The sequence below is a fragment of the Somniosus microcephalus genome, unplaced genomic scaffold (assembly GCF_052327205.1).
Source record: "Somniosus microcephalus isolate GS21.2 unplaced genomic scaffold, FLI_Smic_1.0 unresolved_chr2, whole genome shotgun sequence".
Taxonomy (NCBI): Eukaryota; Metazoa; Chordata; class Chondrichthyes; order Squaliformes; family Somniosidae; genus Somniosus; species Somniosus microcephalus.
This window is the reverse complement of record NW_028225180.1, coordinates 58,227,020-58,244,231: the sequence shown is the minus strand read 5'-3', so window position 1 is coordinate 58,244,231 and position 17,212 is coordinate 58,227,020. Positions and strand designations below refer to the sequence as shown.

Sequence of the window (17,212 nt, the reverse complement as noted above, 5' to 3'; positions counted from 1 at the left end):
GAAGATCCAGCATTTTGACAAGACGATGATGAATGTTCGGTGATATACTTCTAAGTGAGGATGGTGTGTGACATGGAGGGGAATTTGGAGGTGGTGGTGTTCCCATGCACCTGCTATCCCTGTCTTTCTAGATGGAAGAGGTCGCGGGTTTGGGAGGTGCTGTCCAAGAAGCCTTGGCGAGTTTATGCAGTGCATCTTGTAGATGGTACACACTGCAGCCACGGTGCTCCTGTGCTGGATGCATTGAATGTTTAAGGTGATGGATGAGGTGCCAATCAAGCAGGCTGCATTGTCCTGCTTTGTGTGTATGGGGTTTCACAGTGTTTCACGATCCTGCCAGGTGTGTATGGGATTTCACAGTGTATCAGGATCTTTCCAGGTCTTTAAGGGGTGTTCACTGTGTATCAGCATCCTGCCAAGTGTGTATGGTGTTTCACAGTGTATCAGGTTCTTTTCAGGTGTCTAAGGGGTTTTCACAGTGTAACAGTTTCCTGTCAGTTGAAAGTGCCGTGCAGCTGTATTAACTGCAGCAATACAGCGTCTGCAAATTGTAAAATTAAATGTAAATTGAATCTATGCAGGACGTTGAAGGTTTGTTGCGAAATCCCAACGACATTCATTACGATCTCTCATTCTTTGAACTTCTGGTTCCCAGATTCTGACAAACTCTAAACAAACGGCTACAGTCAAACATTCTGATTCTCAGAAGTGAAATAAACGGTTGGAAATCTCCATGTCATCACTTACCTTTCAGGTGACTGGCTACTTCGGATAAATCTGCGATTTTCATCTAACGAAAACCTGTTTAAATCAATTAAGTTTCATAAAATAAGATCTGTGTAATATTGTAGTAAATTCTGCAATGTCTCCATCTGATTTTGAATTCAGTGTGTGATTTTACCGTACCAAGTTCCTGTATTTCTCTCAGTATTTTGTCCAGCTTTGGTAACCTGTGGCGCATTTTCACAAAGGATTCCCACATCACCCTTCGGGCCCGAGAGCCTTTCTCCATCACCAGATTGAGGAGAAGTTTGGAACTGTCCGCCCTGTTTCCCTTCTCCGCGAGCTCAGTGACTTTCTGTAAAGAATAATAATGAATATCTTGAGGAGGGGAGTGAAAGACAAACACTGGGAATGAGAAGGACAGTATCTGCTCAGTGATGGAACCTCCGAGTTGTTGAGCACAGAAACTATTCACTGGGCCGAGTACAGATCCATTCTGATCAGGAGCTGAATATTCTGTAAACATCTTGATTCAGACATTAACGGCCAATAAATGTGAATAAACAATTATTGAAATCTAAAATATTCTTCTCGGAAAGCGAGGAATTATTAAGAATCTGCTGTAGCTTTAACGGGATTTGTTTTTTCTCTCCTTCAGTGTCCAACATGGCATCAGATTACTGATTGACAATATGACACACTTGTTTCTCAAACTTACTTCCTGATGTCACACTTTGTGATTTACTGAGAAATAAAACAGCAGCGAATCAGAACACGAGTAGCAGGGAAGGCACGATTCTGAAGTGAGGGATGCTGGCAGAACACTGCGTCAGAAATTGCACTGACTATTCAAAAGAAACGCTGCTGATTTATCGGACAGAGGAATCAAACAATAATGATAATGATGGAAACTCCAATCACTTAAATCAGTTATTTCTCGGTAATTGATATGTCAGGCCCGTAATTGTTTGCATTCTTGCTGCCACTATAAAACCTCAGTAACCGGAAGCAAGTATTCTGCAATGGATAGTCAGAAATTCCATCAACAATGTATACTTTTATTGGGCTTTTAAAGCAGAAAAAATTGCAGGCTATTTCACTGGGGCAGAATCAGACATGGCATCATCTTATCAATGTTTAATTGGAGTAACTTGGGGAGTGATGTTCCACACCAAGAGCACAGGGATATGGGAATTGCAGAGTGAATGAGCTGAATTTCCTGATGTTCCCCCCTGAGAGTGACGTTCCACACCAACAGCACAGGATAATGTAATTTACCTAGTTGTGAACAGTTTTGGGACATCTATTATTGGAAGGGAAGAAAAAATCAATGGAGAAACTGTCCTGCAGATTCACTAGGATGTTACGAGGGATGAAGTGTTACAATTATAATGGGGAATTGAGAATTTAGGGCTGATTCCACTGGAGTTGAGGAGATTAAGTGACGAGTTGATGGAATTCTTCAAGATTCTGAAATCTTATGATGAAATAAATGTTTACAGATTGCTCCATTGTTTGGACCACAAGGCAAAAATTTCGGGTATATTGAGGGTAGAACTGGATCAATGTATTTCCGTACATGGTCGTTAAAATGCATAATTTACTCCCACAAACTGTTGTGGAAGTAAGTTGATAAATTGTTATAAATTAAAATTATATTATATTTTTGGGAGAAAAAGTAATGTTCAACTTCACAGAGTGAGCAGGAGTTAGGGATAAGGCTTGGTGGGATATTAACTGTATTGGGCAGTGAGTAAAACTTTCGGATTTGACTAGCTGGGATGTCAACGGTAATGCATAGTGAGCAGGAGATTGGGATTAGACTAGGTGGGATATTATTGGGAATGGGTCGTGAGCAGGTTGTTGGGATTAGACTAGGAGGTATATTAACGGTAATGGGTTGTGAGCAGGAGTTTGGGATTAGAGGGGGTGGGATATTATCGGTAATGTGTAGTGACCAGGTTGTTGGGATTAGACTACGTGGTATATTAACGGTGATGGAGAGTGAGCAAGACGTTCGAATTAGACTAGGTGGGGTATTAACTGTAATGGGTGGTGAGCAGGAGGGTGGGATTAGACTAGGTGGGGTATTAACTGTAATGAGTTGTGAGCAGGAGGTTGGGATTAGACTAGGTGGGGTATTAACTGTAATGAGTTGTGAGCAGGAGGTTGGGATTAGACTAGGTGGGATATCAATGGTAATGGGTGGTGAGCAGGAGGGTGGGATTAGACTAGGTGGGATATCAATGGTAATGGGTGGTGAGCAGGAGGGTGGGATTAGACTAGGTGGGGCATTAACTGTAATGAGTTGCGAGCAGGAGGTTGGGATTAGACTAGGTGGGATATCAATGGTAATGGGTGGTGAGCAGGAGGGTGGGATTAGACTAGGTGGGGTATTAACTGTAATGGGTGGTGAGCAGGAGGGTGGGATTAGACTAGGTGGGGTATTAACTGTAATGGGTGGTGAGCAGGAGGGTGGGGTTAGACTAGGTGGGGTATCAATGGTAATGGGTGGTGAGCAGGAGGGTGGGATTAGACTAGGTGGGATATCAATGGTAATGGGTGGTGAGCAGGAGGGTGGGATTAGACTAGGTGGGGTATTAACGGTAATGAGTTGTGAGCAGGAGGTTGGGATTAGACTAGGTGGGGTATTAATGGTAATGGGTGGTGAGCAGGAGGGTGGGATTGGACTAGGTGGGATATTAATGGTAATGGGTGGTGAGCAGGAGGGTGGGATTAGACTAGGTGGGGTATTAACTGTAATGAGTTGTGAGCAGGAGGTTGGGATTAGACTAGGTGGGGTATTAATGGTAATGGGTGGTGAGCAGGAGGGTGGGATTAGACTAGGTGGGATATTAACGGTAATGGGCAGTGAGCAGGAGGGTGGGATTAGACTAGGTGGGGTATTAACTGTAATGGGTGGTGAGCAGGAGGGTGGGATTAGACTAGGTGGGATATCAATGGTAATGGGTTGTGAGCAGGAGGGTGGGATTAGACTAGGTGGGGTATTAACTGTAATGGGTGGTGAGCAGGAGGGTGTGATTAGAGGAGGTGGGGTATTAACTGTAATGGGTGGTGAGCAGGAGGGTGGGATTAGACTAGGTGGGGTATTAACTGTAATGGGTGGTGAGCAGGAGGGTGGGATTAGACTGGGTGGGATATCAATGGTAATGGGTGGTGAGCAGGAGGGTGGGATTAGACTAGGTGGGGTATTAACTGTAATGGGTGGTGAGCAGGAGGGTGGGATTAGACTAGGTGGGGTATTAATGGTAATGGGCAGTGAGCAGGAGGGTGGGATTAGACTAGGTGGGGTATTAACTGTAATGGGCAGTGAGCAGGAGGTTGGGGTTAGAGGGGGTGGGATATCAATGGGAATACGTTGTGAGCAGCAGGTTGGTCGTGGAACTGGTGGGATATTAACGATAATATGCACTGAGTAGGAGGTTGGGATTAGATTAGGTGGGATAGTAACGATAATGAATGGTGAGCAGGAGGTTGGAATTCGATTAGTTTACTCAGGGAGGAGAAAACGAACAATTGCACAGTATTGATGGGAGACAGCTTGTTTTATCCTTCCCCACAGTCTTTTTTTTTGGCTTTTGTTCTCTATTTGTATCTCACAATATGTCACCATTTGATCTCTTCTGTTTTTTTAACCCACAGGGCTTTTTTCGTCTAACCGTGGCTATCTAAGGAAATTAAGGATGGTATCAAGTTGAAAGCAAAACCAGACACTGTTGCGAAGAATAGTGAAAGGTCAGAGGAATGGGACATGTTTTAAAACCAGCAAAGGACGTCCAAAAATGATAAAGAGAGAGTAGATAGCTTATGAGAGGAAGCTAGCAAGAAATATAAACACAGACATTAAGAGCTTCTACAGGTGCATAAAAAAGAAGAGAGTTGTTAAAGTAAACGTTGGTCCCCAAGAGCCTGGGAAATTGAGAAATGGCAGAGACTTTCAACACATATTTTGTGTCGGTCTTCACGGTAAAAGGCAGTAAAAGCATCCCAATAATGTATAATCAAGGGGTTATTTGGCTGGGGGGTGCTTAAAACAATCACTATCAGTCGAGAGAAAGTACTAGGGAAACTAATGGGAATAAAGGTGGACAGGTCCCCTGGACCCAATGGCCTGCATCCAGGGTCTTAAAAGAGGTGGCTGCAGAGATAGTGGATGCATTAGTTGTAATCTACCAAAGAAAACCTGGATTCTGTAGAGGTCCCAGCGGACTGGAAAACCGCAAATGCAACGCCCCTATTTAAGAAAGGAGGGAGACAGAAAGCAGGGAACTATCGACCAGTTAGCCTAACATCTGTCATTAGGAAAATGCTGGAGTCCATCGTTAAGGAAGCGATAGCAGGACATTTAGATAATCATAATATAGTCTAGCAGAGTCAGCATGGTTTAATGAAAGGGAAATTATGCTTGAAAAAATTGCTGGAGTTCATTGAAAATGTAATGAGCAGGTTTGTTAAAGGGGAACCGGTAGATATCGTGTATGTGGATTTCCAGAAGGCTTTCGATAAGGTGGCACATAAAAGATTACTAGACAAGTTAAGAGCTCACGGGGCTGGGGGTAATATATTAGCATGGATAGAGGATCAGCTAACTAACAGAACACAAAGAGTCGGGATAAATGGGTCATTTTCAGGTTGGCAAACTGTAACTAGTGCGGTGCCGCAGGGATCGGTGCTGGGGCCTCAACTATATACAATCTACATTAATGACTTGGATGAATGGAATGAGTGTAATGTAGCCAAATTTCCTGATGATACAAAGTTGGTGTTAAAGCAAATTGTGTGGAGGACGCAAATAATCTCCAAAGAGATATAGATAAGCTGAGTGAGTGGGAAAAGATCTTGCAGATGGTGTTTAACGTGGGAAAATATGAGGTTATCCACTTTGGTAGGAAAAATAAAAAACCAAAGTATTATTTAAATGGAGAGTCATTACAAAATGCTGAAGTACAGAGGGATCTGGGGGCACTTGAATATGAATCGCACAAAGTTAGTATGAAGATACAGCGAGTAATTACGAAGTCAAATGGAATGTTGTCCTTTATTGCAAAGGGAATGGATTATAAAAGTAGGGAAGTCCTGTTACAAATGTACAGGGCATTGGCAAGACCACGCCTGGAGTACTGCGTACAGTTTTGGTATCCTTATTTAAGGAAGGATATAATTGCATTGGAGGCAGTTCAGAGAAGGTTCAATATGTTGATTCCTGAGATGAAGGGGTTGCTTATGAAGAAAGGTTGAGCAGGTTGGGCCTATACTCATTGCAGTTTAGAAGAATGAGAGGGGACCTTATTGAAACAAATAAGATTTTGAATGGGCTTGACAGGGTAGATGCAGAGAGGATGTTTCCCCTCATAGGGGAACTTAGCACTAGGGGGCATAATTTCAGCATAAGGGGGCACCCATTTAAATCGTTAATGAGGATGAACTTATTCTCTTAGAGGGCCGTGAACCTTTGGAATTCTCTACTCTAGAGAGCTGTGGAGGCTGGGTCATTGAATATATTTAAGGTGGAGAAAGACAGATTTTTGAACGATAAGGGAGTCAACGTTTATGGGGAGCGGGCAGGGAAGTGGAGTTGAGGTGAAGGTCAGATCAGCCATGAACTCGTTGAATGGCGGAGTATGCTCGAGGGGCCAAATGACCTACTCCTGCTCCTAGGTCTTACGTTCTTATATTATGTTCTTATGTAACCGTTCCCCGATTTACTATTAAGGAGTTACCTGATCTCTCAGCTCATTTCCTTCCCTCTAATTCCTGTCTATTGCCTCTGGCCTCTCCTTTTCCGAGTCCCACTAAAACGGTTTCCCTTTGTTTTCAGTCCACACAAGAGTTATACTCGAACCGTTCCCCTGTCCTTTGTACAAATGCTGACAGATCCACTGGGTATTTTCGCCTATTCGTATCATTGTTTCAGATTCACAATATTTGCAGTTTTATCCATTCTTTGATAGTTTGCTAATTCCATCCTGTAACATTCTACGATTCCAATATTTGATATTGCAACAATTCTCAGTGGCAGTGAGGAAAGCAAATCAGATGTTGATGTGTATTAACATTCAATATTAAGCAGAAATAATGAGATTGTTCTGCTACTTTATAAATTATTGTTGTGACGGCACTGAGAACACTGTGTACATTCTGGTTGCCTCAGTACTAAAAGGTTATTTCAGATATTGAAGAGAACAACTGGAGTGATTGAGAGGATGGAGGTAAAAACAGAAAATGCTGGAAATACCCAGCAGTTCAGGCAACATCTGTGAAGAGAGAAACAGAGTTAACGTTTCAGGTCGATGACCTTTCATCAGAACTGGAAAAAAGGAGGAAATGGAACAGAATTTTAAGCAAGTGTAGGGGCTGGGAAAGGGGAATGGGATGAAAGAAAAAAAGGGAAAGAGAGGATGGAGGTGTTGGATTAGGAGGAGCTATTGTACAAATTGCGTATGTTCTCACTGGAAGAGAGAAGGTTGAGAGATGATATGATTGCTAATTCACTTTGTCCAGTATAATAGAAACAGAGGATGGGGTCTGTGCTTGAACGGCAGTAAATTCAAAACTAATCCGTGGAAAACATATGTCAGTGAGCGAGGGAGAGGGGGGAAGCAGTTAGTATTGATTCATTAAAGGGAAAATTAGATAGATTTATTTCAGAAATCACATGTTAGGATGTAGTATCTGAGTAATTAGAGATATGACGTGGTAAGTGCAGCATGCTTGGGAGAAACAGGTTAAATTGTATTTGCGATTTCCAAAGCTCTCTACCTCTGGAGTTTTACTCACCTCATGTCTGCGTCTGGTGTAGACTAATTGATACAGATCTACCAGGATGTTAGGAGGAGAATTAAACAGACCTCTGACTTTTTTCATCGAACAATTCCTTTGTTCTTATGTTAGGATATTCTGTCAATGCTGTGATGTTAGAATAATCGAAACTAATTCTGTGTCCCTGGAACTTACGTGATAATCTTGTCCATTAAAATGGTCCTCGCCTGTTAACCAGAGACCTAGTCCCTCCACACCCTCTTCAATCGCCTGTTCCAGTCTGTCCTGGTAGAATTCCGTCAACTGGAACAGCCGGTAATCGTCGCACTTTGTCAAGAACTCCCTGATTGTCGTGTTCGGATCTGTGAACACAAATGGGCACATTATCATACACCTTCTGAAAACCCACATACATTGCATATTTTATATTCCATCAATCTATACAGTAAATTCTTAAAGCAAAGATGTACACATTTGTGAAACAAGTCTTATCTGCAGTTTATCGGTTCCTGCCACCCCGATCATCTGCTGAATCTGTAAATGTTCACTAATTCGACCTCCAAATAAAGTTTCCAGGGGTTTGCTAATGATGCAGCTCCCTCCCCTCCCCCCCATTTCATCGCCAATGCTTGGTAACCTACAAATCACACCGAGAAATCTGCTATTTCCCTTCCTATTCCTTAACTGTATGCACATAGCTTTTATCTTGACATAACTCTTTATTAATATTGGAATCCACTATTCTTTTCATCCCCTCTTAATGTTATTAGCAGAATCCTGACACACCGAGGACTGTGCAAAGCTGAGTCCTATCTCATAGTTAATAGATCACAACACCCAGACGGACAAGGACAGCCAGTGCATGCGAAGACCATCGCCTTCAACTTACCTTTCAAGTCACACACCGTTCCGATGTTAATTCCTCATCGCTATGTCAAAATAATGGACCTTCTTTTGCCAGCAGTTTTATTAATTCCACTCTCTAGTCTTCGATCCGGCCTTTCCCCACCATCCAGTCAAATCAGCTGATACCCTTCCCACTGCTCCAAGCAACTTTTCTGTAAAACCATTGCTATTCATTGGTTCAGATCGCGGACGTACCTTCCCTTCTCCCTGAACTCACTCTAGTGCCAAAAGAACGTGAACCTTTCCCTGCTGCCCCAGCCCTGCATCTTCACATGGGCCTGCCTCATATTTCTGCCCTTAAGCAGCCCAGTGCAGAGATCACCAGCTTGAGGCCTTGATTTTTATTAAAGTCTAGGGCCTCAGTCTTAATATTCTCTCAATAAACGTATTTCTATCTGTGCTGAGGGTGCTGACCATGGCTACGTTCTGCTCTCCTTACCTTTCCAGAGATTACACCACCCATTCCAAGATATTCTTCCCTCTGTTACCAGCGAGGCAACTTAGCAATTCGGGAGCTACTCAGGGCTGCAGAAGAGTCTACCTATTTCCCTGACTATAAAATCTCGCACTACTATTGATCTCCGATTCCTGTGAACCATCTGCCTTACACTCCACTCGGGGTGGCCTCCTGCTCCTTGGTGTCTCACTGTTGCTCATAAGAAATCAAGAACATAAGAAATAGGAGCAGGAGTATGTCATTTGGCCCTTCGAGCCCAGGAAGACCCTCCTCTGAGTCACTGTTTCTAAATGCCTTACAATCCCCAATACCAGGTATCTATTGACAGTTCCCGTACTCAGGGGATCCCTTCACCTGTGACTGCGGTGCCCCTCTAGATAGTCACTCACTTCCCTGTTTCTGTTCAGCCCCTGTCCTGTTCACTCGACCTGTATGAGCTCAAGTTCTTGCAAGAGATCTGAACCCTTTGTCAGGACCGAAATTGTAATTCAAAGAATTTTGTGAACCTACCTCTGTCCATTCTCTTTCGTAAATGGAAGATCATAGCAGGAGTAGGCCATTCTGCCCCTCGAGCCTTTCCCACCATTTAATGAGATCATGACTGATCATTCCTATTCAGTACCCTGTCCCTGCTGTCTCCCCATATCCCGTGATTCCTTTAGCCTTAAGAAATATATCTAACTCCTTCTTGAATATATTTAATGAATTGGCCTCAACTGCCTTCTGTGGTAGAGAATTCCACAGACTCACCACTCTCTGGGTGAAGAAATTCCTCCTCATCTCAGTCATAAATGGCTTACCCCTTAACCTTAGACTGTGACTCCTGGTTCTGGACTCCCCTGCCATCGGGAACAGCCTTCCTGCATTTAGTCTGTCTAGTCCTGATAGAATTTTATAAATTTCAGTGAGATCACCGCTCATTCTTCTAAACTCTAGCGAATACAAGCCGAATCGATCCAATCTCTCTACATACGTCATTTCTGCCTTCTCAGTTATCAGCCTGGTGAATCTTCGCTGCACTCCTTCCATGGCAAGAACATCCTTCCTCAGATAAGGCGACCAAAACTGCACACAATACTCAAGGTGTGGTCTCACCAAGGCCCTGTAAAATTGCAGCAAGACATCCTTGTTCCTGTGCTCGAATCCTCTCGCGATGAAGGCCAACATACCATTTGCCTTCTTAACTGCCTGCTGCAGCTGCATGCTTACCTTCAGCGACTGGTGCACAAGGACACCCAGGTCTCATTGCACTTCCCATTCTCCAAATCTGTTGCCATTCAGATATTTATCTGACTTCCTGTTTTTGCCACCAAAGTGGATAACCTCACATTTATTCACATTATACTGGATCTGCCATGCTTCTGCCCAATCATCTAACCTGTCCAAATCATACTGGAGTTTCTCTGCATCCTCCTCACAGCCCACACGCACACCCAGCTTTGTGTCATCTGCAAAATTGGAGATATTACATCTCGTTCCCTCGTCTAGATCGTTACTAAATATTGTGAATAGCTGGGGTCCGAGGACCGATCCCTGCGGTACCGCACTAGTCACTGCCTGCCGCTGTGAAAAAGACCCGTTTATTCCGAACTCTTTGCTTCCTGTCTGCCAACCAGTTCTCTATCCAAGTCAGTACCTTACACCCAAACCCATGTGCTTCAACTTTGCATGCAAATCTCTTATGCGGGTCTTATTGAAAGCCTTCTGAAAGTCCAAATATACCACATCCACTGGTTTTCCCATATCTATTCTACCAGTTAGATCCTCAAAATATTCCAGTAGATTAGTCAAGCATGGTTTTGTAAATCCATGTTGAATTTGTCCGATCCTGTCACTCTTTTCCAAGTTCTCTGCTTTTACATCTTTTATAATGGACTCCAGCATTTTCCCCACTACCATTGTCAGGATTACCGGTCTATAATTCCCTGATTTGTCTCAACCGGCTTTTTTAAATCATGTGGTTGCAGTAGCTATCCTCGAATCCATGGGAACTGTTCCAGAGACTATAGAATTATGCAAGATGACCAGCAATGCATCTATTATTTCTAGGGCCACTTCCTTAAGTATCCTAGGATGTATATTATCAGCCGCTGAGGATTTATTGGCCTTCAATCCTGTAAATTTCCCTAACACCATTTCCCTACAAAGACTGATTTCTTTCAGTTCCTCCCTTTCATTAGACCTATGTTCCCCGACATCTCTGGGAGGTTATTTGTGTCCTACTTTGTGAAGACAGAAACAAAGTATGTTTTTAATTGGTTAGCCATTTCTTTGTTCCCCATTATAAATTACTCTGTTTCTGACTGCAAGTGACCTACGCTTGACATTACCAATCTTTTTCTCTTCACATATCTGTAAAAGCTTTTACAGTCAGTTTTTATGTTTCCTGCAAGCTTACACATATACTCTATTTCCCCTCTTAATTAATCCCTTTGTCCTCTTTTGCTGAATCCTAAACAGCTCCCAATCCTCAGGTTTGCTTCTTTTTCTGGCCAATTTATATGTCCTCTCCTTGGATCTTATGTTATCCCTAATTTGTCTTGTTTGCCAAGGTTGAATCAACTTTTTTGTTTATTTTTATGCCAAACAGGAATGAACAAATGCTGTAGTCCATCCGTGCGATCTTTAAATGTTAACCATTGCCTATCCACCGTCAACTCTTTAAGTAACGTTTTCCAATCCATCGTAGATTCCTTTATTTAAATTCAGGACCCTAATCACTGAGTCAAATACTTCACTCTCCATCTTTATGAAGAATTCTATCATATTATGATCGCTCCTAACCAAGGGGCCTCGCACAACGCGATTGCTAATTAAACCTTTCACATTACATAATATCCTGCCTAAGATGGCCTGATCTCTACTTGGTTCCTCGACATATTGGTCCAGGAAACGATCCCGTATACACTCTAGGAATTCCTCCTCCACAGTATTGTTACTAATTTGGTTAGCCCAATCTACATCTAGATTAACGTCACCCATGATAACTGCTTTGCCCTTATTGCATGCATTTCTAATTTCCCGTTTGATGCCATCCCCAACCTCAGCATTACTTTTTGGGGGTCTGTATACCACTCCCACTAACGTTTTCTCGTTGAAGATGTTGGATCTTCTCCCCTGTTTGTTCCTTCAGCCATGGTGGTGATAAATGTAAAATTAATAGGAGGGTTAAACGGAAATAATAAAATGAGAATGAGAAAGTTGCCTTGTTAAACATGATATCAAGTCCCTCCTCCTTCCCTCAGTACAGCAGCTGTCAACTCTGGTATTGTGTACATCCCGAGTGTTATGCTCAACTCGCCATATCAGGTTTGACACAGACAGCTGCCCAATGAGATCCAGTGAGTCCCGCTGATCTCCACAACCCAGTTCCAGACGGGCTCCTGTTGGCCGAGACTCCACACTGGGATAGCACATTGGTGAGACTTACTCACGCAGTGCAGGCCAAAACCAGCCTTATTCCTGTGGTATATAATATACTGCAGGGAAATATGAAGCTGGGTGATCATTGATGAATGAAATAAGCCTTCACTCAGTTTTATGCAGACTGCCGGTATTGTATTTTTTTATTCTCAGGTATGTGTTTTATATTTTAGATTTGTTGAGTTTTTACATTAATTCTGGTACTTTATACATCTATATATATAAAAGGATATGTCTGTCTCTCTGCCTGTCTCTCTGTCTGTCTCTCTGGCCGGCTATACAATCAAAAGTTATAGAGCGTACCTACACATATGTTATATCAAAAGAAAGCTCATCATTAGGGGACTCTTTTATTTTGCTCGGACAAAAATTGTGCCGACGGTATCCAAAAAATGTTCAAAATTCCTCTCATTATCTGCTCATTTGCATCGAGTGGGGGCGGGTTCATTGTGTGTGCGGGCGGGCCATCCTACAGTTGAGTGATGTGATGATTGACCAATCCTACAGTTCAGTGACCTGACAGTTGACCGATCGGTGCATGTGTGGGCGGGCCTTATCATTCTGAACCGAGGAGAGTTGCTGCCATCTTGATTCCAAACTTTTCATTTCTATTTCCCGCTTTCTGCGTCTTTAAAAAAAAATTTGCTTTTAAAACACATAGGCCTAGAAATTCGGTGGGATTAGCGCCCAATTAGAGGCGTTAGAGGGTCTTGCGCCGGAATTATAGCTGGTAACGAAATTGCATTGGGCCCTACCATCGGCGTTAGCCGGTAGCGCTGCGCCGGCACCGATGACGTCATCGGTGTGCGCAGCGTCCCGGTTGCCGTGGTAAACCGGCCCCAAGCCCAAATTCAGTTGCGGCCGCCTCGCCCGTGGCAGCCGCAACCAACGATTGTTGAAAGGGATGTTACACACCTTTGCGCCGGTGCATAAAGGTGGAGCGGCGGCCGGCCGCTTTCCCGGCGGCCGCCTGCCCGCACCTCCCTCCCCAGACTCCTCCACCACCCCCCCGCGGCACTGATGTGTGTGGCCCGCGAGCACGGCTCTCCCCGAGGTGCCGGGCTCATTTGTCGGGCGAATCGACCGGCCAGCGGTCGGCTGCAGGCAGCTCCTCCTTAACAGAAGGAGGAGGCCTGCAGTACCCCAGCCTGCCGCACTGCCTCGGGTGCCGCAGTGGGGGATTAGCGCCTGAAAACTGCACTGAACGCCCATAGTGAGGCGCAAAAACCCTCCATTAGCGCCCGCCGCCGTCTGGGCCCGGGGCAACCGAATTTTCATCGGGCGCAGCGGCATTAACGCCGGCGCAAAATTTCGGGCGCTAAAGCCCTGGCGGACCCACAACCGAATTTCTAGGCCATATTGTTTTTAAAAAAAAGTTAATTACTTTCTAAATCTTTTATCTAATCTCATTAATATTCCTACCTTTCCCCGTTTTTGCAGGTAGGCCTCGAAGCCTGGGCATCTTTTGCCAGCCATGCTGGACCCTAGGCAATTGTTTTATGGCAAGCTCCCCCCCCCCACCCCGCGCGGCCCCGCTGGGCCTGATTCTGAACCAACGGCCAGCCATCTTGGAAAAGGCTGGCTGGGCTCACTGCAACCTCCTCGCGCTAAATTCACGCTCGCGCTGCACGGCGCACACGCACCTCCTCACAGAGCGTGGCCAGAGAGAAGTGAGCAGGTTAGCCGGGGGGTGCTGCGGAGAGCGTTACCCCGGCAACCGGGCTCGCCTGTTGCTATCGGCCGTCTCAAGCCGCTCAGGCCCGGTCCCGGAGATCGGGAGGCAGAGAAGGGAGGAGGGATACCAAGGCAACCGGGCCCGACCAGACGCAATCGGCCGTCTCAAGCTGCATCAGGCCCGGCATGTCAGTGCGTGGGGCGGCATGGAGCTCAGCGGAGCCATCGCCGACAGAGGGCAGAGGGTCTGCTGGCTCCCCCCTCCTTCCCCCAGCTCCCCCACCCCTCCTCTCCCTCTCCCCCTCCCATCCCTCTCCCCCCTCTCCCTCCCCACACCCCCTCCCTCTCCCCCTCATCCTCCCCTCCACTCTCCCCCCTCCCCCTGCCCCCCTCCCTTCCCCCCACCCGCTCCCCCCCCTCCCCTCCCCCTCCCTTTCCTCCCTCCCCTCCCCTTTCCCTTCCCCTCCCATTTCCCCTCCCCTCCTCTCCCCTTTCCCCTCCCCTTCACCCTCCCCTCCCCTTTCCAGCTCCCCTTCCCCCTCCCCTCACCTTGCCCCCCTCCCCTCACCCCTCTCCCCCCTGCCCCCCTCCCCTCCCCCCTTTCCCCCACCCCCTCCCTCCCCTCCCACCCGCTCCCCCTCCCCGCCTGATGCGCTATCAATTACTCATAAAAGACTGAGAGTTAAGAGAGTAACTAAAGGCTTTTATTAACAAAAGAATGAAGGTCTGCCTCGAGTGGTCGACCGGTCCAGAAATACAAAGGGCTGGGGAGCAGTCACCTTTATACTAGGACTTGTGGGAGGAGTCAGCCGAGGCATGTCCAGGCATGTACACAGTGGAATACAAACAGTGGTTTACCACATTCACCCCTTGTTTAAAATTGTGTCCGGCGGGGTGGTGTATTAAAAGTTAGTGTATTGGAGTCTCTCCGGAGGTCTTGTCTGCCGCTGTGATCGGCGTGGCGACGGCAGGGGTAGTGGAGATTCCGGCGTCGAGTCCTGCGTGGGCTGTGGCACAGGCGTGTCGTCCTCGTAGATGTCGAGCGGGTCGCGGGGCCCAGGCCTGCCGTCTGCTGGGGCTGGATATGGGATCGTGGGGGGGGGTGGTAGTGAGTTACTGCGGCCCTCGAGGGTGCAAGGTCTCTTATGGAGACTGTGTCCTCCCGCCCGTCCGGGTATGCAATGTAAGCATACTGGGGGTTGGCGTGGAGGAGGTCGACCCTCTCGACGAGGGGGTCCGTTTTATGGGTCCTCACGTGCCTTCTCAGTAGGACCGGCCCTGGGGACGTCAGCCATGGTGGTAGCGATGTCCCCGATGTGGACTTCCTTGGGAAGACAAACATTTTCTCATGAGGGGTGGCGTTAGTGGCAGTGCAGAGCAGTGACCGAATAGAGTGGAGCGCATCGGGGAGCACATCCTGCCAGCGGGTGGTTGGAAGGCCCCTAGACTTTAAGGCTAGCAGGGCGGCCTTCCAAACTGTCGCATTTTCTCTTTCCACCTGTCCGTTCCCCACGGGGGTTGTAACTGGTGGTCCTGCTTGTGGCAATACCCCTAGTTAGCAGGTACTGACGGAGTTCGTCGCTCATAAACGATGAGCCCCGGTCGCTATGGATATAGCTGAGGAAACCGAACAGGGTGAAGAGGTCGTTCAGACATTTAATGACCGTGGCACTGGTCATGTCCGGGCAGGGGATGGCGAACGGGAAACGGGAGTACTCATCAATAATATTGAGGAAGTACACATTGCGGTCGGAGGAGGGGAGAGACCCTTTAAAATCAACGCTCAGGCGCTCGAAGGGGCGAGTGGCTTTTATCAGGTGGGCCCTGTCTGGTCTATAAAAGTGCGGTTTGCACTCAGCGCAGACTTGGCAGTTCCTGGTCATGGTCCTGACCTCCTCAATAGAGTAAGGCAGGTTGCGGGCCTTGATGAAGTGGAAGAACCTGGTGACCCCCGGGTGGCAGAGGTCATTGTGGAGGGCCCGCAGTCTATCGATCTGCGCACTGGCGCAGGTGCCATGCGATAGCGCATCCGGGGGTTCATTGAGCTTCCCGGGCCGGTACAAGATCTCGTAATTGTTGGTGGAAAGTTCGATTCTCCACCTCAAGATCTTGTCATTTTTGATTTTGCCCCTCTGCTTGTTGTTAAACATGAAAGCAACTGAACGTTGGTCAGTGAGCAGGGTAAATCGTTTTCCGGCCAGCTAGTGCCTCCAATGACGCACAGCCTCCACAATCGCCTAGGCCTCCTTCTCAACAGCAGAGTGTCTGGTCTCCGGGCCTTGGAGGGTTCGTGAAAAGAAGGCCACGGGTCTGCCCGCCTGATTGAGGGTAGCGGCCAGGGCAAAGTCGGACGCGTCGCTTTCCACCTGGAAGGGGATGGATTCGTCCACTGCGTGCATGGTGGCTTTGGCAATGTCTTCCTTGATACGGTGGAAGGCTAAGCGGGTCTCTGCCGTCAAGGGAAAAGAGGTGGACTTGATCAGCGGATGGGCCTTGTCCGCATAGTAGGGGACCCACTGGGCATAATAGGAGAAAAACCCTAGGCACCTCTTCAGGGCCTTGAGGCAGTGGGAGTTCCATAAGGGGACGCATCCGGTCGGGGTCGGGGCCGATGACTCCGTGTTCCACAACACAGCCAAGGATGGCGAGGCGGTTTGTGCGGAATATGCACTTCTCCTTGTTATATGTCAGGTTCAGGAGTTGGGCGGTGCGGAGGAATTTTTCGAGGTTTGCGTCATGGGCCTGCAAGTCACGGCCGCAGATGGTCACATTGTCCAGATATGGGAAAGTGGCCTGCAACGCATTTTGATCTACCATCCGGTCCATCTCCCTTTGGAAGACGGAGACCCCGTTGGTGACGCCAAAGGGAACCCTAAGGAAGTGGTAGAGGCGGCCGTTTGCCTCAAAGGCAGTATGCTGGTGGTCCTCAGGGCGGAAAGGGAGCTGGTGGTACGCTGATTTCAGGTCAATGGTCGAGAAGACGTGGTACTGCGCGATCTGGTTGACCATATCAGCTATGCGGGGGAGTGGGTAGGCGTCCAGCAGGGTGTAGCAATTTATTGTCTGGCTGTAGTCGATGACCAGGCGCTGCTTCTCGCCGGTCTTAACGACCACAACCTGGGCTCGCCAGGGGCTGGTGCTGCCCTCAATAATCCCTTCCTTCAGGAGCCGCTCCACTTCGGTTTTAATGAAAACCCTGTCTCCAGCACTGTATCGCCTGCTCTTTGTGGCGATGGGCTTACAGTCGGG

At 46.9% G+C, this 17,212-nt stretch overlaps 1 pseudogene; it reads right to left on the bottom strand.

The window, feature by feature from the left end:
• LOC147092696 (NACHT, LRR and PYD domains-containing protein 3-like) overlaps nucleotides 1-12,003 on the bottom strand; it is a 62,303-nt pseudogene extending 50,300 nt beyond the window's left edge.
• Between the last annotated feature and the right edge of the window lie 5,209 nt (nucleotides 12,004-17,212).